Source organism: Oncorhynchus keta, chromosome 16 (assembly GCF_023373465.1).
Source record: "Oncorhynchus keta strain PuntledgeMale-10-30-2019 chromosome 16, Oket_V2, whole genome shotgun sequence".
NCBI lineage: Eukaryota > Metazoa > Chordata > Actinopteri > Salmoniformes > Salmonidae > Oncorhynchus > Oncorhynchus keta.
In genome coordinates, this window is record NC_068436.1 from 4,424,486 (window position 1) to 4,446,441 (window position 21,956).

General features: G+C 41.1%; 1 protein-coding gene and 1 long non-coding RNA gene across 7 annotated transcripts in view; one reads left to right on the forward strand and one right to left on the reverse strand.

The window, feature by feature from the left end:
• LOC118395375 (SLAM family member 5-like) overlaps positions 1–21,956 on the reverse strand; it is a 261,843-nt gene that overhangs the window by 109,388 nt on the left and 130,499 nt on the right. The window lies entirely within an intron of this gene.
• LOC118395387 (uncharacterized) lies at positions 12–21,011 on the forward strand. Its single transcript, XR_008065539.1, has 2 exons — positions 12–124; positions 19,626–21,011. It is a non-coding gene; the product is annotated as an uncharacterized LOC118395387 (long non-coding RNA).

The following is a 21,956-nucleotide window of genomic DNA, read 5'->3' on the forward strand; positions in this document are numbered from 1 at the left end:
ACAAACAACATAAAAAAGAGGAGGGGCATGGAGGGAGATATTATCCTGTTATCAGAGCAGCATCCTTGGTGGTGTTCCCAGGAGTCTTTGCAGTGTTTTTCAAAATGATGAAACCGCATCAAAGGTAACACCTGTTAATTTGTCTCTGAAAAGAGTGATTGTTGTTGAATAATTGTTGAATGTCGAGTGATGGTGGATGATCATCACATTTCGAGGCAGAGAACAGAGAGAGAGAGAAGTCAGAGAGCTAGAGAAGGGGGAGAGTGAGGGAGGAGGGATAGAGAGAGAGGAGGGAGAGCGAGAGAGAGAGAGAGAGAGAGAGAGGGGAGGAGAGAGAGAAAACAGCCAGGAACACGTTCGAATCATTCTTGATTAAACATTTTTTTTTTACATTTTTTTTTTTACATCAAATCAAATTCAAATGTATTGGTCACATGCACATATTTAGCAGATATTATTGCAGTTGTAGCGACGTGCATTCATTTAATGGATATTGTATGTTTGTGAAGGATTCAATATCCTGCTTTGTTAACAATTTGACAAGGTGACACAATAATGATCCATTTGAGCAGGGCGTTATGTGTTTAGTGTCTGTGAGTGAAGACTGTCAGCTGTCTATTTTGATCCACACTGGGTGAACCGTTTAGAAATTACAGCACCTCTTGTACATATTCCCCCCTAATTTAGGGGAGCAAAAGTATTGTCACATTTCTACAATTGTTCTTTTAGTTTGAAAATGTGTTTTAGGTTGTGTAGATCAGGGGGGGAAAAAATCTACATTTTTCCCTTTTAATATTTTAATTTTAGGCGGCAAAATGTGAAAACTGCTCAAGGGTATGTTGGGTTGCTAGATCAGAAGATTGCTAGATCGAATCCCCGAGCTGACAAGGTTCAAATCAGTTGTTCCTAGGCCGTCATTGTCAATAAGAATTTGTTCTGAACTGACTTGCATAGTTAAATAAAGGTTAGATAACAACACATTTTGGTAGGCAATGGGGACACTATCCAGACTTGAGATTTGTTGATTTAACATGGACTTAAGCCCCCCAATTGTACTAAAGTCATTTTTTTTGTCAATTTATACAAGTCTGAATCAGAGCCTGTAAAAACTACAACTACCTAACACCAACACCCAAAGCTAATAATAACAAATTAAAATCAGTTACAGTACACTGTACACTCAATAGTAACAATATACTTACTTTTTAGCACTTTGCGATTTTGCGATTTTTAATTGAAAGCAGGTTAAGAAATTAAATGTATTATTATTGATTACTTTTACTCTTAAATAATTTGCATGTCAAACAAATATGTCTACCTAGATAAGCTTAGTCACAGACACGTTAATTTATTCTTCACATTCCTCACAGCTCATTAAATACATTCTTATAACACCTGACACATTTGTGAAAGTTAAACATGTTTCACCTGCATTCTGATTGGTTTTCTCAACTTTTGTGACGTTAGTATAGGGATATTGTATAGTATTTTTTTTCTCAATTAATTTTGGAGAGGAGCCTGTAGTTTGTGATTAATGAGGGATTGTGGAGTAGATGCCTTGGAATCAGGATACATTTCTGTAATAGGGTGAACTATAACTTTTATAAGATACACCGGGCCAAAAAAGACGTGTCAACCTATTTTGAGAGGGTTATGTTAGCTAGTTAAACCATTTAGCAGTTGTCAGTTAATTCAGATGTACTAATGGCACTAAAGACGTCTCTTTTCTTGTTCTACGGGAGTGTTAACCAGAACAAGAACAGCTCACCACATTCAGACACTCAACTATGACACTATGATAAATGCGATACCCTCATAACCCACAGCTTTTTTCTTCTCACGCTATAACAGTATCATTATTGAGACATTCACAGCGTTCTCATTTACTGTTCTGACCACATTGACGTTTTACGTGAAGCCCACTGCCTGTTTCCTCAACATCTTGTCTCTCGCTCTGCTATCTAGCTTCTCTATGTAACAGACATTTCTTTTTAAAGAACAACAAACAGTCTGATACCATTAAATGCATCTTAAATACTTGCCATACTTTGAATTTGATCTATACTAGGGATCTTCATTTTGTTGATGGACCCAACAACATTGGAAGACTTGATAGAGCTGATGGTCACTTTAAATGGAACACTAGTCACTTTAATAATGTTTACATACTGTTTTACTCATTTCATACGTATATTCTGTATTTTACTGTATTTGTTGTCAATGCCACTCAGACATGGCTTGTCACAATATTTATATATTTTTTAATTCCATTCTTTTACTTTTAGATTTGTGTGTATTGTTCTGTTGGAGGTAGGAACACAAGCATTTCGCTACACCTGCAACAACATCTGCTAAATATGTGTATGTGTCCAATACATTTGATTTGATGTACAGTACATTTCTATGACGATGACACTGTTCTCTATTCAAGTGGCAGCAGTTTGACTTTGACTTTTGAAAAAGCTCAAACAGCTTTTAACATCCGTCAACAGAATCAGTATGATTTGAAGCTTCTTCTGAATTCCTCTAAAACAAAATACGTTGTCTTTTCCAATACTAAAAAACCGTGAAAACAGTGTCATTACTTCCTTGGAAGGAAATTCCATAGAGCGAGTGAAGCTGAGTTCCCATAATCATGTTGAGAACCTGGTAAAGAAGATCAAGTTGAGAATAGGTTTTTATTACCAGCATAAGGGTTGTTTTTCTTTGGAGGCCAGAAAATAGCTAGTACCGAGTATATTCCTGTCTGTCTTGGACTACAGTGATGTCATGTATAAACAGACCTCAAGCACAACCCTGATTTTGTGTATCATGCAGCTCTTAGGTTTATTAGCAACCAAAAGCATCTGACACATCACTGTGATCTCTATAGTGCTGTTGGCTGGTCGTCGTTGACTCTACTACACTTACACATTATACACTATGATTTAGAAGGGCATTTTGGGAAAACTTCTTTGATAAGGTCTGAAAATTAAATACCAGCGACGGTCTCACTACTTACTTTTAATGGTTACTGAAATCAGAACAGATCGTGGCAAAAAGTATTTGAGCAACTAATTTTGATTTTGTAATTCTGTCCAGACCAGCATGAATCTCCAGAATCTTGTTTCCTTGGAGGAGTTTGAATGTTTGGTTGACACATGTTTCTAAGGAATGTGATTGTCATTCGGACTTGATGCTGTGGTACATATGATAGATTTAAAAAAAATCTAAGACGATTATACGTTTCTGTAATTAAAATGTATGTCTGTCTTTGTAAATGTATTTCTTTTATGGTGTGTCTATGTCTGTAAGTTGTTACAGTATATCTGATATCTGTATCAAACATTGCTCCCTGTTTCTGTCTTGGTTGGACAAGGTCTCTCTTGAAAAATATATTTTATCTCAATGAGATTAACCTCAATTAACAAAGGCTAAATAGAACATACTAATAATTTTCCTTCAATAATACATATTGGGGGCGTTTACCAACTCACTGTTCCTGTTACAGTGTCAGAAAAAGTTCAAGAGGAAGTGCGAGCTCTGTCAGTTGGCCAATATTCAAAACAGAGGCAAAATTTGGCTCCCAAGTGACGCATCAGTCGAAGACACAGCATCTCAGTGCCAGAAATGTCACGATAGTACCTAGTTCAAATCCAGCCTGGCCATGACTTGTGCACAATTGTCACTGTGTCGTCTGGGTTTGGCCGGAGCAGGCTGTCAATTGTAAATAAGAGTTCGTTCTTAACTCACTTGCCTTGTTAAATAAAGGTTTAAAAAAATGGTGAAGCTGTAGAACCTTTTGAGGATCTGAAGACACATGCCAAATCCTTTAAATCTCCCGAGGGAGATTTATTGTGCCCTTTTTGTCATGCCCTCTTCACAACTGTCTTGGTGTGTTTGGATCATGATAGTTTGTTGGTGATGTGGACACCAATGAACTTGAAGCTCTCAACCTGCTCCATTATAGCCCTGTCGATAATAATGTAGTCCACAATCATCTCCTTTGATTTCCTCACATTGAGAGGTTGTTATCCTGGCACCACATGGCCAGGTCTCTGACCTCCTTCCTATAGGCTGTCGCATCATTGTTGGTGATCAGGCCTACCACTGTTGTGTCGTCGGCAAACTTAATGATGGTGTGGGCCATGCAGTCATGGGTGAACAGGGAGTACAGGAAGGGACTGAGCACCCACACCTGAGGGGCCACAGTTTTGAGGATCAGCATGGCAGATGTGTTGTTACCTACCCTTACCACCTGGGGGCGGCCCATCAGGAAGTCCAGGATTCAGATTGTATCATCTGTGTATCTGTTGGGAAGGTATGCAAATTGGATTGGGTCAAGTGTGTCTGGGATAATGGTCACACCCCAAGCCGGTTTAGAGGGTACCAAACTAGGAGGCCCACGGCAGTCCAAGCACACACAGGTTCCACCGGCTCCAAAAAGGGATTACAGCTGCATAATTAATTGAATTCAGATATCCATATGGCATGCAATATTTTGAAATGACACCCAGCCGTGTATCGCGTCCTTTCTTTTTTTTACTCCGTTTTTTCCCCTCTTGCGGCTGTTTTCACACACAACAAGCCCGGCCCCGCCACTCAAACAGCACAATTCCTCCTCTTCGCTATAATATTTACTATACGTTTGCATGCTGTTCTGTTATGTCAAATGCAGTCAACAGATGGTTGCAAACAAGAATGATGCTGCTTTCCACTTTGCTGCTAAATATACATCATCCTACTTCGATTATTCCAATAGTTCACCCAAGTGTTTTGATATATATTGCAAGTCAAATTGCAATTGAAATATTTGGTTAAAAAAAAACGCTATATGATTTTTTGCCTATATCGTGCAGCCATAGTTACAGAAGCCACCTTTGTCACTAATACTTACCCAAGAAGCCTGAACTATCAGAGCAACATATAGACCAATTCCATAGACCCCATGGTTTCAAAAACAATACTCACCTTGCGAGTCTAAAATGTCAGAACCTCAAGTCCAAAACATTAGAACACCTGTCATGACTTGGTGAAACACACAAGTGCGCTGCATAGCATCGACTAGAGTCGATGAACCATGGCAGCCCGAGGCCCAAACACACAGGAAATCTACAGTAACCTGAAATGTATATACTCGCACACTGCCACGGCAACCAAAGGCTCAAATCCACAGAAAGCTGAGGTAATCCTGATAATGTGCACATTAGGTGCTGCCACACCTAAAGGCAGCACAAGGCTCAAACTCACAGGGAACTGTGGTAACCCAGATAAGGGTTACCAGGCTACACAACCTGTACGCTACCTAACACTATGAGCAACACTGGGAGAAGATAAATCCAAGCTATAAAACCTTACAAAGCTATGTGTGGAACCCCAATTCACTGCAGCACAGTTATCACCAATTGTCATGCCCCTGAACAATAGCCAAGAAGCTGCCACACCCATATGGAGGAGATGAGAAAGGGAATAGTTTGAAAAGTGGGACCTGTAGGCATACAGTAGGCATAACATTGGGAGCAAAAGATGCATTAGGATGTAACATCATTTTGGAGTTTGCCAGGTGCGAACTCCAAACAGGAAGGTTGTACTGATAGCTCGTGGAGATCCCGAACACGCTTGGCCGACATCAAGGCCATGAGCAGGGCAGTCTTGTAGGAAAGGATTTTCTGAGCCACAGTCCAATAAGGCTCACACAGAGCGTCCAGGACCAAAGCCAGGTCCCAGGTTGGTGCCATAGCCTTCGATACTGGTCTGAGCTGACGCCTTTCAGGAATTGCACACAAGAGGCTGAGACCCCGGGGTAGAGCCATCAATTCCTACATGACACGCCGAAAATGGCTGCCATTTAAACCTTCAACGTGGAAAAAGGAAGGCCATACACAAAAAGTTATTGCAAGAACGCCAAAATGTCCACCAAAGAGTTCTGAAAATGAGAAAGTCAACCACCGAGGGCTGCAGTCTCCACTCCATAGAGATATCTGTGAAGAAACATCACCCTGAGCGACAGGAAATTTGCACTGCTCCTTAAGAACAGATAACGCCAGGTTTAGGAGAAAGAGAGACCACATCCCCCCGCCTGATGATAGACTTTACCAGCACATACTGGCCCTCCAACATCTGAAATAAAAACCTCAGCTATAGCAAAACTGTCCGTAGCTCTAGGGAATGAATATGCAGCATCCTTTGCGCTGTTTACCAAATCCCTCTTTCTGATTAGCGCTCCATATCTCACTAACGATGCTTCGGTCACGATGACCCTGCAGTCACTACCCGGGCCATGAGAACCCCACCCCCATGTTCTTGTTAAACTCTTGCAGCAAGTCGATTTGATACATCTATAGCAGATTAACCACATTCAACAACCGGTCTGCGACTCCCGCAGCTTGGTACCCTTTGTTCCGCTGATGCTTTGAGAACCGACACTGTTTATTCAGAAGCATTGCACTAAGATTGTTAGCATATTGAGCTAAGTAACTTGCCAGCTTTCCATCCATCAGCGTTGTGCAAACAACACAGCTCTTCGGCAAAAGCATAAGCGTTCATGTAAGAACATCTCTCTCAGTAGACAAAATATTACAAACACTAGCAGCCAAGTAGATTGCTCACGAAAGTCAGAAAAGCAATAGATTAAATCGCTTACCTTTGATGATCTTTGGATGTTTGCACTCACAAGACTCCCAGTTACACAATACATGTTCCTTTTGTTCTATAAAGATTATTTTTATATCCAAAATACCTCCATTTGTTTGGCGCGTTATGTTCAGAAAATTCCAAATAGTATCCGTAATGTCCACAGAAACATGTCAAACGATTTTTTATAAATATTTAAGATATATAGTCGATAATATATCAACCGGGACTGTCGCTTTTTCAATAGGAGTGGGATAGACAATGACAATGGCTGCCCCAATCCGTTGCGCAAACAAAACTCTGCGAACACCCAGCTATCCACTGACGCAATGTTATCGTTCTCGCTCATTTTTCAAAATAAAGGCTGAAACTTTGTCTAAAGACTGTTGACACCTTGAGGAAGCCACAGGAAAAGGATTCTGGTTGATATCCCTTTAAATGGAGGCAAGGCATCCATTAGACAGAGAGCTTTCAGGAAAAACAGCACTTCCTGGTTGGATTTTCCTCATGTTTTCACCCTGCACTATCAGTTCTATTATACTCACAGACAATATTTTGACAGTTTTGGAAACTTTAGAGTGTTTTCTATCCTAATTTGACAATTATGTGCATATTCTAGTTTCTGGGCCTAAGAAATAGGCAGTTTCAAATAGGTATGTCTTTTTAGCCAAAAACGAAAATCCTGCCCCCTACACTCAAGAAGTTAAAGAGAGGTAAGCGACGCTTCACCACTGCAGGGACAGGAGATTAATACATTCCCCCAAAGCTGGTGGAACTCCACTGCAGGGGAGAAGACCAATAGTTCACTCTCCGGCGCCAAATCCAAATCCGGGGCTTTAGGCTCCCCCAGACTGAGTTAATCCTATTCAAACTCGGCTGGTTTGCCTTTGTGAACTTAATCTTACCACTGGGCATCTTACTCAAGCAAGGAAGCACAGGTCTACACAAGCAGAGCAGAAAATAGTTGGCTTTTAGCAAACACAAAAAACTCACAACACCTTGGGGCACGAGTACTCTCAACCCACTATCATAGACCTAAGTCACAGCTCAATTTCGTAGTCTTTGTGTGATTGAACATTTTGTAAATTCCTTGACACATTCTTCCTTCAGGCGATCAAAGAATTTAAGAAATGAATGCGTGCCCCGGTATTAGTACCAGGAAGACAGGGCTTTCGAGTGCGGGCTAGGCATCCATTGACCCATTGGGCGTGATTTCAGGAAAATATGATTGGTCGCTAACTCCACACAGTATGTTATACAGAGTGACCGACTGAAAGAGAACAGATAGAAAATATATAGAAATGATAATGGACCTGCTAGCGTTTTCATTCTGATTCATTCACCTAAAAACACCTCTGAACTTCCCTTCATTCAGCAACCATGATTGTGTGAAATAGACACGACCTCTGCCTGGGGCCTCTAAATCAACACACACACCACCACCACCCTTGCACTCACACACCACCACCCATGCTCTCTCTCACCTGCAGTCTCTCCCTCCTCTGTAAATATTTGTGTAATAAAATGCCATAGACAGGCCTATGCTCAGATAAGATAAACAGGAGGATGTCTCTACAACAGCAGTGGAAAGAGAAATTCATCTGCTGATAGGTAAGCAAGCGGTAGCCTACCCCATGATGGCTAGTCTACTCCATTACCGTCCAAGATCGTTATATTTTATGTCCAGAATTGAACTGGCTCTGGCAGCCAAAACAGTCTGCGAGTCTTGATTAATACATTTATATTTTCAGTTCATCACTTTTCTGGCTTCCCTCTTCTGTTACACACAGGTGTTCTCAGATGCTGGATGGCTAATTAGCGGTCGTCTTTCTGTTCCATGAACAAGCACACACAGAGTTGGTGTCATATGGAAATATGGCCGTGGGATCCTTTTTGTTTAAAAAAATGATTTCTCAATGATTTGAACGTTTCCAAGGTTTCCAAAACCGTATTGCAACCGAGGATTATTACCATTTACACAGAGCGTCGTCGGGACTGCTGTATAATTGTAACACCTGATTCTTGTTAGGCCTATCTGAAAACACATACATTTTGAAGTCTTAAATTGACAACACATGCATTGATCTTGAAATATTGATGGCCATCCCTTAGCTACAAATATATTGCAGTGCACTAGGAATGTATATATTGCAGTTATTACAAACCTACTGCAATACTGTAATAGAGCGCAGGGAGGGTTTCACAACACGCAAGACAAAATAGAGCCTAGTCTCTCATCAGGGATTTAATTTATTTTGGGAGATTGCAAAATACGACCTTTTCATTCAATGCAGTAGAAAAATATTGTTGCAGTTGATAATAAAACATGTTTGTTTAGTTACTTTTTCATCAACTTGTTTCTGTAACTTTCTAGCAAATCAAGCTAGCCTACAGAGCATCCCGCTAGCTAGCCTACAGAGCATCTAACTAGCTTGCCTACAGAGCATCTAACTAGCTAGCTTACAGAGCATCTAACTGAACTAGCTAGCCTACAAAGTATATAACTAGCTAGCCTACAGAGCATCTAACTAGCTAGTCAACAGAGCATCTAACTAGCTAGCTAAAAGCTACTGTCAGGACCCGGTTACGAACCCGGGTCTCCGGAGTGAGAAACAGTCACTTAACCAACTGAGCCACGAATAGTCGGCAGAACCCAGAAGATGAGGCAGACACAGCAGTACTTGAGACGGTGTATTTAATGAAGTAAAAAAAGTGAAGTTCTTCAGGAAAACATGTAACTCCACAACCTCAAAAGGAATCCTACAAGAACAAAGGTAATCCTCCAAGACAAAAAAGGTAAATCCACAAGGTGGAAGGTAAAGCACAAAAAGCCTCAAAAGATACTCAAAAAACAAACAAACAAGAACAAAAAACAGAATTCCACAAGAGAGTCCACCGGGATCAACAAGAGTTCTCAGAGTACTAGGGCTGGGTGCTAGCATACAAACACAGAGCAAAGAACAGAGGAAAACAAAGGGTTTAAATACAATCAGGGGAAACGAGGCACAGGTGCAAATAATAATGGGGATCAAGGGAAAACAAAAGGTCAAAAGGCACAATGGGGGCATTTAGTGACCAAAAACCGGAACAACCCTGGCCAAATCCTGACAGCTACGCTATACTCTAGCTTGCAACCTGTTGTTAATTATCATCAAAAACAAACGTCATTACATTTACAATAAACTAAAACGGGAGGTAACAGTCATAAAAATAGTACCTACTTATAGGAATGGGTAATTGTTTACAAATTGCTAGCTATCCCATAAAACCATTGTCGAAAAAACCACATATTTTTCATTTCTGTGTTTTGGTAACTTCCTGTTCTATGACGGACTCTGGCCGGACTGAAGAAGACGCATGGTTTCGATCCTTCAACCACAACGGATCCTTCAACCACAAGGGGCATTGCATTGCCACTCCGGCTGTGGATGTCAATTTAATGACATCTTGCGCAATGTAACGGGAGTGCTTATGGTCAATGTGAATGATTCCTGTAGAATCAATTTAGGTGCAATCAGTTAGCTTATTTTGTCAGAAATCAAATTATATATACATTTTTTAATCTAGGAATACTAATCTTACCTGTTTCTAACAACATAAATAATTTCAGAACAATCTGAGATGGTGGGTTTCATGGTTTGCTGAAATGACAACGAATGACCCAATAGCTAAACAGAATGTTATCTGCCTGAAGGCCCAAAAAACAGGATCAGGCAAGGTTTTTATTTTATTTTTTATTTCACCTTTATTTAACCAGGTAGGCCAGATGAGAAGAAGTTCTCATTTACAACTGCGACTTGGCCAAGATAAAGCAAAGCAGTGCGACACAAACAACACAGAGTTACACATGGGATAAACAACGTAAAGACACCATAGAAAAGTATATATATAGTGTGTGCAAATGTATAAGATAAGGGAGGTAAAGGCAATAAATAGGCCATAGTGGCGAAATAATTACATTTTAGCAATTAAACACTGGTAGATGTGCAGAAGATGAATGTGCAAGTGGAGTTACTGGTGTGAGAAAGGAGCAAAAAGTAAATCATATGGGAAAGAGGTAGTTGGGTGGGCTATTTACAGATGGGCTACGTCAGGTGCAATGATAAGTAAGCTGTTCTGACAGCTGTTGCTTAAAGTTAGTGAGGGAAGACTCCAGCTTCAGTCATTTTTGCAATTCGTTCCAGTCATTGGCAGCAGAGAACTGGAAGGAAAGGCAGCCAAAGAGGAGTTAGCTTTTGACCAGTGAAATATACCTGCTGGAGCACGTGCTATGGGTGGGTGCTGCTATGGTGACCAGTGAGCTGAGATAAGGCAGGACTTTACCTAGCAAAGACATATAGATGACCTGGAGCCAGTGGATTTGGCGACGAATATGAAGCAAGGGCCAGCCAACGAAAGCCTACAGGTCGCAGTGGTGGGTAGTATATGGGGCTTTGGTGGCAAAGCGGATGGCACTGTGATAGACTACATCCAATTTGCTGAGTAGAGTGTTGGAGGCTATTTTGTAAATGACATCGCCGAAGTCAAGGATCAGTAGGATAGTCAGTTTTAAGAGGATATGTTTGGCAGCATGAGTGAAAGATACTTTGTTGTGAAATAGGAAGCCAATTCTAGTTTTAATTTTGGATTGAAGATGCTTAATGTGAGTCTGGAAGAAGATTTTACATTCTAGCCAGACACATAGGTATTTGTAGTTGTCCACATATTCTAAGTCAGAACCGTCCAGAGTAGTGATGCGAGAAGGGCAGACGTGTACGAGCAGCAATCGGTTGAAGAGCATGCATTTAGTTTTACTTGCATTTAAGAGCAGTTGGAGTCTACAGAAGGAGTGTTGTGTGGAATTGAAGCTCATCTGGAGGTTAGTTAACACAGTGTCCAAAGAAGGGCCAAATGTATACAGAATTTTGTCGCCTGCGTAGAGGTGGATCAGAGAATCACCAGCAGCAAGAGCGACATCATTGATGTATACAGAGAAAAGAGTCGGCCTGAGATTTGAACCCTGTGGCACCCCCGTAGAGACTGCCAGAGGTCCGGACAACAGGCCCTCCGATTTGACACACTGAACTCAGTTCAGGTCAAATCTGAGAAGTAGTTTGTTAACCAGGCGAGGCAGTCATTTGAGAAACTAAGGCTGTTGAGTCTGCCGATTAGAATACGGTGATTGTCAGAGTTTAAAGCCTTAGCCAGGTCGACGAAGACAGCTTCACAGTATTGTCTTTTATTGATGGCGGGTATAATGACATCGTTTAGGACCTTGAGCATGGCTGAGGTGTACCCATGACCAGCTCGGAAACCAGATTGCATAGCGTAGAAATTACGGTGGGATTCGAAATGGTTGGTGATCTATTTGTTATCTTGGCTTTTGAAGACTTTAGAAAGGCAGAGTATGATAGATATAGGTCTGTTACAGTTTGGGTCTAGAGTGTCACCCCCTTTGAAGAGGGGGATAACCGCGGCAGCGTTCCAATCTTTAGGGATCTCAGACGATAAAAAAGAGAGTTTGAACAGGCTAGTTATAGTGGTTGCAACAATTGCTGCGGATAAAAAAGAGAGGGTCCAGATTGTCTAGCCCAGCTGATTTGTAGGGGTCCAGATTTTTCAGCTTTTTCAGAACATCAGCTATCTTGATTTGGGTGAAAGAGAAATGGGGGAGGCTTGGGCAAGTTGCTGTGGGGGGTGCAGAGCTGTTGACCAGGGTAGGGGTAGCCAGGTGGAAAGCATGGCCAGACGTTAAGCATTTCCCAGTTTAGTTCCCCTAACAGTACAAACTCTGATGATAAATGGTGGGCAATTAATTCACATGTAGTGTCCAAGGCACAGCTGGGGGCTGAGGAGGGTTTGTAAGAGAGACTAATTTCTGAAAAGGTGGAATTTTGAAAGGAGAAGCTCGAACTGTTTAGGCACAGACTTGGATAGCATGGCAGAACTTTGCAGGCTATCTCTGCAGTAGATTGCAACTACACCCCCTTTTGCAACTCCACCCCCTTTGGCAATTCTATCTTGGCGGAAAATGTTGTGGCTGGGGATGGAAATTTCTGAATTTTTGGTGGCCTGCCTAAGCCAGGATTCAGACACAGCTGGGACATCAGAGTTGGCGGAGTGTGCTAAAGCAGTGAATAAAACAAACTTAGGGAGGATACTTCTGATGTTAACATGCATGAAACCAATTATTTTACAGTTACAGAAGTCAACAAATGATAGCGCCTGAGTAATGGGAGTGGACCTGGGGGATACAGGGCCTGGGTTAACCTCTACATCACCAGAGGAACAGAGGAGGAGTAGGATAAAGGTACGGCTAAAGGCTATAAGAACTGGTCGTCTAGTGCATTGGGGACAGAGAATAAAAGGAGCAGATATATTGTGGTATTGTGTACATTTACAATGAAGGTAACTGAATGTTAATGTCTATTGTGAGAGAATGGAAAATTGTAGTAAATGTGTCAAGACAAAACAACGCAGTACAAAAGAAAATGGAATAAATAAATCCAGAACTGCACGGTGAAAATAACTGAAAAACAAATTGCCTTTGTAGAAATATAAATGTTTGAGTTGTCAGATTCTATATATTTTCAACACTATGCAGGATTTTAAAAAATTCTATATTTAAAAGTTATCCAGCATTCTGCAGCTACCATCAGAGTTGCATGTCCCTTTCTATGACTGTGGTGTGGTCACTTTATTTACATATGATCAGAAGCATAGCTGATAGCAATGTGTTTTACAGAATACAGGCCTACACAGAAGACTTCTGTCCTTCTGTACATCACTGTTCTATCTGCGAGGTTCTTTGAATAAGCCCCTGACGTTTTTCTTATAACAACACACACAAATGGAGAGAAAGTGTGGTAGATGCTTCTGGTTGCTCAATTAAGACTACAAATACACATGTATCAAAATGAACACGTCAACCCACATGGATTCCATCAAACCCTTCATCATCCCCATAGTATTGTGGTTGCGTGAATATGCATGTGTACATGTGCGATTGCATTGCATGCTATGTAGAAATGAGCTTCTTTCTCACCATAGCGTGTGGTTATCGCTTCTCTGTCTGTTCTCTCTGTAGTCAGTAGCCTATATGGGTCAGTCACTCTCATTCTCACATGCTTATATGAGAGATGTGGTACCTTCCTCCAGCACTGTACAGCTTCTCTTACGCAATACAGCTCAAGCCACAAACCATGCTCTCAATCTCCTTTACCCCCACTCCACCTTTCTATTTTAGGTCTGGATGTGACCTTCTCAGACTTTAAGAGTCGTAGGTCGCAGTGTATTTTCACCTCCATCTTGGTTTTTCTGTGCCTTTATCACACTAGGTTTAACTGTAGCTAACCTCACCTGATAAAGCGTCCCTCTGTTCTCTGTCAACGGAGAATATAATAAAACATGTATGCAAAGTCAAAGAAGACTACCTCACTACAGGAATACTGTATGCACAATATGGTTGATATTTTACTAAGAGTGTCTTATATGGAATGTATTATCTTGCTGTCTTGGGTTATAAGGGGACACACCATATTGGATCAATAAAAAACATTAGCCACACCATTCCAAAGTGCTTTATGTGTTGCCTGGCGCCATGTGGTAATGATGGACAGGGCTTGACTGGAATTTGAAAGTGTGAATTAGGGGTGGTTGGCATGCACTCACGGGGCAGAGGGATGTGTTACGTTTTCAAACTGTCTTTCATTTGCTGAGAAATAGACAACACCAGCATCTTAATAAAAACATGAAATAATTATCTAACTAGTAAACACTTATATGACATGTATGTGCATGTCTTGTAGGATCTTCTTTGGAACGTGTCTCCGAGTTTAAAACGTGCCCTTTCACATATGTAGTCACTGGTGTCATGGTGCTGGGGATAATGAATATGGGTTTGGAGCAAGACCTGAACTACGCTTTATCACGTCTGCATTTTGAAAAGAGTAAAATGTTACCCGAAAACACTTTCTAAGTCGAAATGGAAATCAATATCTACCCCTCAGAAATGTTTCAATAGAATCTACATGGTGAAATAAACATTTACATTTACATTTACATTTAAGTCATTTAGCAGACGCTCTTATCCAGAGCGACTTACAAATTGGTGCATACACCTTATGACATCCAGTGGAACAGCCACTTGCATCTAAATCTTTTTTTTTTTTTTTTGGGGGAGAAGGGGGGTGAGAAGGATTACTTACCCTTACTTACCCTATCCTAGGTATTCCTTGAAGAGGTGGGGTTTCATTTTGGACATTTTGTTTCTAACGTAGCCTAACAACCACTGCTTTGAAGAAGTAGTTGGGTTTATCTCAAACACCTGATATTTATATTATACACAGCTGCTATCCACTGACAAGCTTAACAATTAACAGCTTTAACAAATACAGGCAGGGGAGGCACCTAAAACTGACATGTAAACAACAGAACAGTCAATACTGAAGAGGCTTTGGCCGAGCAGTAGCATAATAAACACGGTAGTGAATTGGTTTAAAAGATACGTTCCATTTGTTTTAACCTAAGCATTGGGATTTGGGACAAAAGGCAAGAAAGGTTATCCTGATACTAACTCAATGCATATCTATTGAACTGGTCTGTATCAGTGGATGTCATTGAGGCCCCTATTTTTATTGTATCTTAATTTAACTAGGCAAGTCAGTTAAGAACAAATACTTTTTTTCAATGACAGCCTTGGATCAGTGGGTTAACTGCCTTGGTCAGGGGCAGAATTGCAGATTTTTTACCTTGTCAGCTCAGGGATTTGATCTTGTAACTAATCAGTTACTCGTCCAACACTCTAACCACTAGGCTTCCTGCCACCCCATGAGAAAGACTGGAAATGACCAACACAGGAAGCCAGAAATGATGGCACAAGCGCAACATTTATTTCCCCCATAATACCCTTAACATATGTTCATATTGTTTTCAAAGTCTTATTTTAAGGAAGGACTGGAGTGTGTCATCAATTGATTTATCTTGTCACTGCGAGACCAGTTCTGGTTTTCCTTTTTGCTCCTCCTCGACAGGGAGAGGGAGGGAGATAGGAAAAGGACAGTATATAAAGGACAGGGGAAAGAGGGGCAGAGAGATGGGAGAGAAAAGGGGTAGAAAAGCAACGAAAAGTTAAAATAATAAAATAGTAATACGTTTCATTATTAGATACTTTGTGAGGTAAAAAACAAGACACGCTCTCTTGTCTACTCTCATTGTTCTGTAAGAGGTAACTCAACAGTTAACACAACACACATCTAGAACCTTTCCTAAAGGTAGTGGGAGGAACCACGACGCCAAGCTTCAAATATCCACAGACTGCAAATACTGTAAAAGACTGTATGAATATAACAAAGGCATTATTATATACTATATGTGCTGTGTGGCTTCTCATTGTGCAACCCAACCATATCATATGGGCAAAACTGGTTGCAATGACATCAGGCCTGGTATCAAACTCAGGTGGTCTGTGCAACTCAATACCACATTAACCCACTGGCACAGAGCTAAAGCCAACAGTTGTAGCCATGAGGGCTGTGTACTGAATGTCAACTTACACTCTTCAGATAAAGGAAAGTAAATATATGGCTAGGGAGGGTGTGACTAACTGACAGAGATACACAGATGCTCACCTCCAGGAAAGGTTCTGCAAACACTCAGGAGTCATGTGTACTAACTGTGTCTGTGCTTGCAGTCTTTTTGGCGTCAGAGAAGTCCAGTTAATCAGGTAATCATTGTTAGAGTGTGTGTGTGTGTTTGTGTGTTACTTCTGCTTTTTCAACATTTAGAGAAGTGAATCAGACAGGTTAAAACAAATGCAACTGTCTGACCAAGCAGAGGAAGTGGCACTTTATTTGACCTGCATCCTGTGTTCAAATGAGTTTTTTGGGCTAAAATGTCCTGGTACTGTAAAGTTCACAATGCCGATGACCTTAATAAGGGCCCCAGGACCAGTTGAAGCAAAATAGCCCCCATAACATCAAAGATCCACCACCATATTTTACAGTTGGAATTAGGTATTTTCTGCGTTATGCATTGTTCTTTCATAGGCAAAACCCACCACTGCTGTGTGTGGCTAACAAGATTTATTTTCAGGTCATATGACCATTGTACTGGTTCCAATCCAAGTGACAATGGCATTTATCAAACTCTAGGCAGTGATATGGTCAGATGTCATGTAAATAGAGTTCTTTGGCCATGCACACTAATGGTGTGTATTATATTTTTTGCTAACCTTTATCAAGGTATCCAATAATTGCAGACCCCACTGTACATATGCAACTGTCTCTTCTTGTGATCACAGACTAATTTCCTTTCCCATCAGTCTGTTACATTGTGTGGTCAGCGCTTTTCTGTCACATGTTACTTGTGGTTTGACCCCACTGAGAAGGAGCCCCACACAGTCTTCTCTGTGTACAGGAGCCCCGTCTGACACGCAGGCCTATGTGGTGAAATACCACTGCTATGAATACATTCCACTGTATCAAACAAAATAGGTCTACTCATAGTTTTTCATAGTACTTCACTAAAACTTCAAGAGTTTTCACCCCATAGGACTTGCATTAGAGAAAACAACAATTTCTCCACCTCTAAACATTTTATTTTGAAATTCTTATTGTGGTTTATGTTTCAGTTGCGTATATTCCATTTATTTTATTTGATGACATTTTGATTTAATCTCATCTCTATAGAGCTTCTGCCTATGCTGTCTGCCAAAATCACTGTTTTAGTAGATCCGTGTCTGACGCACACTAACCGGCATAGGTGGCGGGCCAAACCAAGATGCAGTACCTGCTTTCGTTTTTGAGACAATCGATCTCTATCGAGGGAGGAGCTGTTTTTTTTGGCGTGTTATTTTCATATTGTTTTATATTTTTATATACTGTATATATTGTTTTACGCATTTTTCTGCCCAATTTCGAGATATCCAATTGGTAGTTACAGTCTTGTCCCATCGCTGCAACTCCCGTATGGACTCGGGAGAGAAGATCAAGACCCATGCATCCTTGGAAACACGACCCCGCAAAGCCGCACTGCTTCTTGACACAATGCTTGCTTAACCCGTAAGCCAGCCGCACCAATCTGTTCGGAGGAAACACTGAACAGCTGGCAACCAAAGTCAGCATGCATGTAAAAACCAGAGTGAGTGAGGGCAGTGAGGGGCTGTTTTTTAAATGTGGTGTATATTTGTTTAACTCATTTACTTTTGTTGGCAATGTCAATTCTTGCAATTATTTCCAAATACTTAATTTTATATTCGCTAGCTGGACAGGCCAACGCCGCTGAGTACTAAAATGTAAATCAATCAAAGATTGTGTACTGTCCATGGTACTATCGCTGCTGATCATGACTGCCAATCACATTATCTGTATCTAAGGAAGCAGACAGCAGGTGATGACTGCTCGCGAGAGTTTTCTGTCCGACAAACTGCTATGAGGTAAAGTCTTTTACATTTATTTGTAAACTAACTATTTAGTTATACTGTAAGACTTTTCTGTAATTTCAATAGTAAAACACTGTATGATGCACAGTATAATAACATGCATGTGTTTTACAGCATTAATGCTATAGATTGCACTGCATTATGTGTTAAATTATGAAAAATACAGTTATTAACTGTTATTATTAACTGTTATTCGTAAGCCTGACTCAAGCTTATGCCTCCCCCATTTCTCCTTCACCCAAATCCAGATAGCTGATGTTCTGAAAGAACGGCAAAATCTGAACCCCTACAAATCAGCCGGGCTAGACAATCTGGACCCTCTTTCTAAAATTATCCGCCAAAATTGTTGCAACCCCTATTACTAGCCTGTTCAACCTCTCTTTCGTATCGTCTGAGATCCCCAAAGATTGGAAAGCTGCTGCGGTCATCCCCCTCTTCAAAGGGGGAGACACTCTAGACCCAAACTGCTACAGACCTATATCTATCCTACCCTGTCTTTCTAAGATCTTCGAAAGCCAAGTTAACAAACTGATCACCGACCATTTCGAATCTCACCGTACCTTCCCCGCTATGCAATCTGGTTTCCGAGCTGGTACCACAGCCACGCCCAAGGTCCTAAATGATATCATAACCGCCATCGATATGAGACAATACTGTGCGGCTGTATTCATCGACCTGGCCAAGGCTTTTGGCTTTTGGCTCTGTCAATCACCACATTCTTATCGGCAGACTCAAAAGCCTTGGTTACTCAAATGACTGCCTCGCCTGGTTCACCAACTACTTCTCAGATAGAGTTATGTGTGTCAAATCATCGGAAGGTCTGTTGGCAGGACCTCTGGCAGTCTCTATGGGGGTTCAATCCTCGGGCCGACTCTTTTCTCTGTATACATCAATGATGTCGCTCTTGCTTCTGGTGATTCTTTGATCCACCTCTACGCAGACAACACCATTCTGTATACGTCTGGCCCTTTTTTGGACACAGTGTTAACTAACCTCCAGACGAGCTTCAATGCCATACAACTCTTTAAGCACCAGCTCTCAGAGCAGCTCACAGATCACGGCACCTGTACATAGCTCATCTGTAAATAGCCCATCCAACTACCTCATCCCTATACTGTTATTTGATGTATTTCTCTCCTCTGCACCCCAGTATCTCAACTTGCACGCTCATCTTCTGCACATCTATCACTCCAGTGTTTAATTGCTATATTGTAATTATCTCGCCACTATGGCCTATTTATTGCCTTACCTCCCTTATCCTACCTCATTTGCACACATTGTATATAGACTTTTTCTATTGTCTTATTGACTATGTTTGTTTATTCCATGTGTATCTCTGTGTTGTTGTTTGTGTCGCACTATTTTGCTTTATCTTGGCTAGGTCGCAGTTGTAAATTATTAAATTATTATTATTGTAAATTATATATTTTTTATTATTTTTTTAAAATTAGAACTTGTTCCCACTCCGCCTGCTCGGCAGAGAAACTGAGCCCCCGGTTTTTGGGGCCGTTCAAGGTTCTCCGGAGGGTCAACGTATAGATTAAAGCTTCCCAGTCACTATCGCATCTCACCCGCTTTTCATATGTCTCCTCAGGCCGGTCGTTCCTGGTCCCCTACCCGATGCTATCTCCAACGACTTCCCCCCCAATCCCCCTAGACATCAGGGATATTTTATCAGATCTCTACTGGACTCCGGCGTTGTGGGGGTCGGCTCCAGTACCTGGTGGACTGGGAGGGGTATGGCCCATACGAGCGGTGTTGGGTTCCGGTTGAGGACATTCTGGATCCCAACATCATCCATGATTTCCACCTTTGCCGCCCAGAACACGTCAGAGGGGGGGGGGTACTGTCACGTCTAGTCCTGCTCCTCCACTCCGGCGTTCGACATTGCCTGACTGCTAACCACCGTTCCTGGGATTCATCATTACGCACACCTGTTTATCATTATGATTCACACCTGGACTCCATCACCTTCCTCATTACTTCACATTCATCTGTCCCTCTCTTACGTTTGTGCCACAGTCACTATTGTTCCTATGCTTTTCGCCACTGTGATGTTCTCGTTTCATGTTTATTGTTTTATTAAACATTTCACCTGCACCTGCTTCTCGACTCACAGCATCTCCGTTACAATAGAAATGATGGATGGCCTCTTATCCGCTCGCCATTCCCTTATGCCATAGTTTTACATCTCAATTGTCAGTAGAAACCATGTTTGTTTAACCAAGTCAGCCATATCAGCTACAGCGGTTCTTTAAAAAAAAGTTGCGTCATACTGCAGCACACCCTGCGGGCTGCCGCAGAATTCAATGGCACGTTATTTCAGTGTCAGCCATTGTCACCAGTAATGCTAGTTAGTGCAGAGGGCATCTTTGAGAAGCATTTGACAGTTTTTAATAGTGGCTGTACTAGAGAATTTAAAACCTTTGTTGCAAGAATGATTTTAAGAAATGTAGCTTAATTTGTTTCAAATTATGGTGTTTCCATTCCACCAAAAAACAGTGTTTCCGTTAGGGAAATATGACAATGTACAACGTGAGCGGTTGGGATTAGGCTACTAAGAGCAAAAATAATCCTAACATTTCCACCCCATAATTGTAAACTAACCAATACCCAAACAGAGTTTCAGGGTGAAATAAAAAAGACCAGTCCCCTTGCTTGTCTCAGAGCAGCACGAAACGGTGCTGAAATAGTTGACCACACGTGGGAAGGCTATTGCTTCAAATCCTGTTATGTCAATTGGATGACTTTTGGTGTTCCAGTAAGCAACAATTTGTTGCATTCATTAGCCTACTTTACTGTGAAAAATGTATGTTTAACTCTTCCAAGCCTACAAGCAAGAAACTGACGATAAAACAATTCAACAAATACATTGATCACCTCAGCAAGGTTTTACCTGTGGTGGTGGAACTGGGGGGAAGTGCAACTAAAAGGTAGCATAGATGTACTGTACAGTAGTTGAAATAAACATTTTGGAAGTCTTTTTTATTATTATTTTAACGAAAGCAAAAAAAGATGTTGATGAAAAGATACTGTGTAAAACTTTAGAGTACTTAAGCATTGAATACATTGCAAATATGGGGGATTTTCACACCTACAGCAGCCGGTCAATTAAACTAATCGATGGATAACAGATCGACTTTCGGGAACTCATTAACACGTGTTACTGTGTGTGTTTGTGTGTGTTTCGATCCTCTCACTCACTCACTCACTCACTCACTCACTCACTCACTCACTCACTCACTCACTCACTCACTCACTCACTCACTCACTCACTCACTCACACTCTCACTCACACACACACACACACACACACACACACACACACACACACACACACACACACACACACACACACACACACACACACACACACACACACACACACACACACACACACACTTGCTGTCTTGACCTCTAATTGCTCGGCTATGAAAAGCCGACTGACATTTACTCCTAAGGTGTTGACCGGTTGCACCCTCTATGACCACTGCTCATATTATTTGACCCTGCTGGTCACCTATGAATGTTTGAACAGCTTGAAAAATGATCTAGCCATTATGTCCATGTACTCTTACAATCTCCTACCAGTTTGGATTTAAGTGTAACTTTTGTTTGACTGACGCCTTTAGTGAGAGGTCTAATGCTTTAATATTTAATCACTTCTGCACTCCGATTTCATATTCGTTATATAAATAGTCCCTAAAGTAATTTAATTCATGAATGCATTAGATATTTTGTGTTTTTATTTACAGTAGTGGACAGCTGGAAGCATTTTGTTTTTCACAAGCGTGGTTTTAGAGTTCTTAAGCATCTAGTCAGATAGACAGCCCTATCAGTAAGACAATACATAGTGCAGTAGGAAACGTTGCTATGTGGAGACAATCATGATAATAAAAAATGCATTAGCCATTGGGAAAAAAAA